We start from the raw sequence: 5,272 nt of genomic DNA, 5'->3' as shown, positions 1-5,272 counted from the left end.
TAACTTGTTCCGTTGATCAAAAATTATTGGATCAATAAGTGATGTTATATTTTGACTTGTGGGTCTAAATTTTAATCACTCGGGAGTTTTTTTATATTCCGAGGTCACCCCAACCTAAATTGCTAACCCACAATAATGGTGTAATGTTATGCCTTGTAGGTATTTAGTATCCATAAGTTTGGGTTAGTTAATTAAAGCTCCATAGGGTCTTCTCGTCTTATTGTGGCATTCCCGCCTCTTCACGGGAAGGTCAATTTCACTGATTGGGAATAAGAGACAGTTAAACCCTCGTGTGGCCATTCATACAAGTCCTTATTTAGAGAACAAATGATTATGCTACCTTTGCACGGTCAGGATACCGCGGCCGTTAAACAAGTGTCACTGGGCAGGCAGTGCCTCCAATACTAGAAATGCTGGAGGTGATGTTTTTGGTAAACAGGCGGGGTTTGTGTTTGCCGAGTTCCTTTTACTCCTTTTAATCTTTCCTTAAATGCATGCCTGTGTTGGGTTAACAATAGGGTAGATAAGTATTTCATTTTTGGGTTGATATTATCAGATTGTTAACTATCAGTGGTCTATCCGTTTCTGATATAAGCTTATGCGGGGAGAAAATAGTTCTTGTTACTCATACTAGCATTGTTGCTTCTATATTTAAATAGAATGGCCCAGGAGGTATAATTAGGAGTTGATGTAATATGATTGGGATTAAGTTATATTGTTTGTTGAGCTGGAACGCTTTCTCAATTGGTGGCTGCTTTTAAGCCAACTATGGTGATGTTAGTATATACTCTCTAATAAAGGTTGTATCCTGATTCTAAGAAGCTGTACCTTCTTAGACTATATTTTAAATTTACATTAAAATTTTGTTTTTTTTTAGGTAAATTTAAAGTTGAACTAAAATTCTGTTTGTGGGCAACCAGCTATCACCAGGCTCGTTAGGCTTTTCACCTCTACCCACAAATCTTCTCACTATTTTGCTACATAGATGAGTTGATCCTTTTAGATTGTTTATGGGTAGCTCGTCTGGTTTCGGGGAGCTTAGCTTAAGTTCTCTTTGTTAAGTCGTTTCTGGCTAGTTCATTATGCAAAAGGTAAAAGGGGTAATCTTTGCTGTTTAATACTGTTAAGATGTCTTTCATCATTCCCTTACGGTACTATCTCTATCGCTCCAATTAAAATTTCTATCTCCTATACTTTTATTATTTAACTAAATGTTTTACTTTATATGTCTGTGATACTTAAGTTTGGGGTTAGTTGGGCTAGCTTTTGTTCAAAGTGGTCATAAGTAATGAAATCTTCTGGGTGTAGGCCAGACGCTTTAGTTAAGCTACACTTTGATTAATCCAAGCACACCTTCCGGTATGCTTACCTTGTTACGACTTGTCTCCTCTTGTGTCTTAGTTAAGTTAATATGGTTATGGTTGTGTCTTATTACTTGAGGAGGGTGACGGGCGGTGTGTGCGTGCTTCATGGCCCTATTCAATTAAGCTCTCTATTCTTAATTTACTACTAAATCCTCCTTCAGTTTTTAATTTCATAAAAACGTTCGTGGAATGTTCTTGGGTAGAAAATGTAGCCCATTTCTTCCCACCCCATAAGTTACACCTTGACCTAACTTTTTTATGTAAAATGATTGTGCTTACTATTCTACCTTTTGAGGGTTTGCTGAAGATGGCGGTATATAGACTGAATTAGCAAAGGGTGGTGAGGTTTATCGGGGTTTATCGATTATAGAACAGGCTCCTCTAGAGGGATATAAAGCACCGCCAAGTCCTTTGAGTTTTAAGCTATTGCTAGTAGTCCTCTGGCGAATTATTTTGTTGTAAAATTATCTATGTTTAGGGCTAAGCATAGTGGGGTATCTAATCCCAGTTTGGGTCTTAGCTATCGTGTAGTCAGATTATTATAAAGTCACTTTCGTGGTCTATTTTATGGTAACTGTAGCTTTTTACGGCTTAGTTAAGTTTTAACTTTAGTGCAAAGGTATCTTAAACACGCTTTACGCCGTGGGCCTATTAGTTTGGGTTAATCGTATGACCGCGGTGGCTGGCACGAAATTTACCAACCCTTTTTAGTATGGCTTAGTCAAACTTTCGTTTATGGCTTAATTTTTATCACTGCTGTATCCCGTGGGGGTGTGGCTTAGCAAGGTGTTATGAGCTACTTAAGAGTGTGCTTGATACCTGCTCCTTTAGATCACTGCTGATTTTAAGGGCATTCTCACTGGGGCGTGGAGACTTGCATGTGTAAGTCTACTAAGAACTAATAGGAAGGCTAGGACCAAACCTTTGTGTTTATGGAGTCGTGCGACTCATCTTGGCATTTTCAGTGCCTTGCTTTATTAATTAAGCTACATTAACTTATACTGAAATTGTAGTGTGTATAATAAATAAAATACATAGTAAATATGAGAGGAAAAAAAAAGGGGATGCTATCTATAGATAGACCACGAGATCGAATGCGTGTAAGACTGTTGTGTTAAGTTAACTAGAGTAGCAATACATTTGTATACAATTTAAATAAAGCTTGTGAGTATTGTATGCACTTAGTCCTGTTTTTGGGGTTTGGCAGGACATAAATAAGTGTATAATAGATGACATGAGTTTATGGGGGGTAAGGGGGGTTTGTATAAGTTAACTTAATGTCTTGCGCGTGTACGTACGTGTACACACGTGTACGTACGTGTACACACGTGTACGTACGTGTACACACGTGTACGTACGTGTACACACGTGTACGTACGTGTACACACGTGTACGTACGTGTACACACGTGTACGTACGTGTACGCACGTGTACGTACGTGTACACACGTGTACGTACGTGTACACACGTGTACGTACGTGTACACACGTGTACGTACGTGTACACACGTGTACGTACGTGTACACACGTGTACGTACGTGTACACACGTGTACGTACGTGTACACACGTGTGTCCTAGAATTATATGTCCTGAAACCATTGACTGAATAGCACCTTGATTTTATGCGTGAGTTGATAAATGATAATGAATAAGTCCAGCTACAAGTTATTTGACTGCATTAGGGCCGCGACGGGCATATTCCCTGAGAGCAGAAGATAAGTTAGAGTTAGTGCCGTTGCGGTCATAGATGAGTGATAGCAGATTCCCCCCCTAAAAATAAAAGATACCAAATGCATGACACCACAGTTATGTGTGATCATGGGCTGATTAGTCACTAGTCCATCGAGATGTCCCATTTGCGAGAATTAGTAGGATTGGAATAAATAGAGTCATGGCCCTGAGGTAAGAACCAGATGCCAGGTATAGTTTCATGATAGTAACCCCCACATTAGCATGGGCCCGGAGCGAGAAGAGTGACATTACAGGCAAGGATTGATGGTTTCTCGAGGCATGGTGATTAAGCCCTTATTGGACTAAGTGATATGCATCTAGTTACTGTTGAGGATCAATGGGTTGTGGAATTGGACTAGACATGTCCTATGTAAAGATATAATATCATGTACATGCTTATATGCATGGGGCAAGCCATTAATGCACGACGTACATAGGGGAGGGAAAGAAGGATTTTTTGGAGATACTGACATAGCACAGTAGAGGTGGTCCAATATATGAATGTAGGGGGTGTCAGGGAATAGTTTAAGAAGAATTTCAGCTTTGGGTGCTGATGGTGGAGCAAGAGCTTCTTCCTTGAGTCTTAGGGAGGGCGACTACTCTCCATTTTTGGTTTACAAGACCAAGGTAATGATTATACTACAAAGACTCTTCATTTTAGAAGATTATTTTCGATAACGCTAATTGTTGGCATTAGAATCAATAGGATGGTGAAATATAGAATTGAGGCGACCTGTCCGATAATGATGAAAGGGTGTTCAACTGGCTGTCCTCCAATCCAAGTTAAAGTGAGAAGATCGGCGACTAAAAGTCAGAATAGGCATTGGCTGAGGGGTCGGAATATTATACTGCGTTGCTTAGATGTGTGGAGGAATGGAATGAATGCTAAAATTAGGATGGAGAATACTAGGGCGAGTACACCTCCTAATTTATTAGGGATAGATCGTAGGATGGCATAGGCGAATAGGAAGTATCATTCAGGTTTGATATGTGGAGGGGTGTTTAGGGGGTTTGCAGGGGTGTAGTTGTCTGGATCTCCTAATAGGTCTGGTGAAAATAAAACTAGTGATATTAAGACTAGGAGCAGGAGTAGGATTCCTAGGATATCTTTAATTGTGTAGTAGGGGTGAAACGGAATTTTGTCTGAGTCTGATGTGATTCCTGAGGGGTTGTTGGATCCGGTTTCGTGTAGAAATAGGAGGTGTACTATTGCTAGAGCTGCGATGATGAATGGAAAGATAAAATGAAATGCAAAGAATCGTGTTAAGGTTGCTTTGTCTACTGAGAAGCCACCTCAGATTCACTCTACTAAGTTGGTTCCGATATAGGGGATGGCGGAGAGAAGGTTAGTGATTACAGTTGCCCCTCAAAATGATATTTGTCCTCACGGCAGTACATAGCCTATGAATGCTGTGGCTATGGTTGCGAATAGTAGTACAATTCCAATGTTTCATGTTTCTATGAATACATAGGATCCATAGTATAGGCCTCGTCCCACATGTATGAATAGGCAGATGAAGAATATGGAAGCGCCATTTGCATGTATATAGCGGATAATTCAGCCGTAGTTAACGTCTCGACAGATGTGGGTGACCGATGAAAAAGCTGTGGCCGTGTCCGATGTGTAGTGTATAGCTAGAAATAAACCTGTTAGAATCTGTAGAATCAAGCATACTCCTAATAAGGACCCGAAATTCCATCAAGCAGAGATGTTAGATGGCGCTGGGAGGTCAATGAATGAATTGTTGACAATTTTGGCTAGTGGGTGGGTTTTTCGAATGTTGGTCATTAATGTTCTTATAGTTGAAATACAACGATGATTTTTCATGTCATTAGTCATGGTTAAATTCCATGTAGGAATAATGATAACATACATTGTATTTATTTTAAGTATCGTTTTTGTGATGAGTTTTGTGGGTTTTGCCACTAAACCATCTCCTATTTATGGTGGGCTTGTGCTAATTATTAGCGGTGGGATTGGTTGTGCGATTGTTCTGAATTTTGGGGGTTCTTTTTTAGGGCTGATAGTGTTTTTAATTTATTTGGGGGGTATATTAGTAGTATTTGGTTATACAACTGCTATGGCTACTGAGCAATACCCTGAGGTGTGAGTTTCAAATAAGGCTGTTCTAGCGGCTTTTATTACTGGTCTATTGTCTGAGTTGTTGACTGCTTG

General features: G+C 39.8%; 1 pseudogene; it reads right to left on the bottom strand.

Annotated features, from left to right (window-relative positions):
• Positions 1–1,336: 1,336 nt before the first annotated feature.
• LOC144309881 (18S ribosomal RNA) lies at positions 1,337–2,291 on the bottom strand (annotated as a pseudogene).
• Positions 2,292–5,272: the final 2,981 nt, after the last annotated feature.

The sequence above is a fragment of the Canis aureus genome, unplaced genomic scaffold, assembly GCF_053574225.1.
Source record: "Canis aureus isolate CA01 unplaced genomic scaffold, VMU_Caureus_v.1.0 ptg000233l_RagTag, whole genome shotgun sequence".
In the NCBI taxonomy this organism is placed as follows: Eukaryota; Metazoa; Chordata; class Mammalia; order Carnivora; family Canidae; genus Canis; species Canis aureus.
This window is presented reverse-complemented; position numbering and strand designations above follow the sequence as displayed.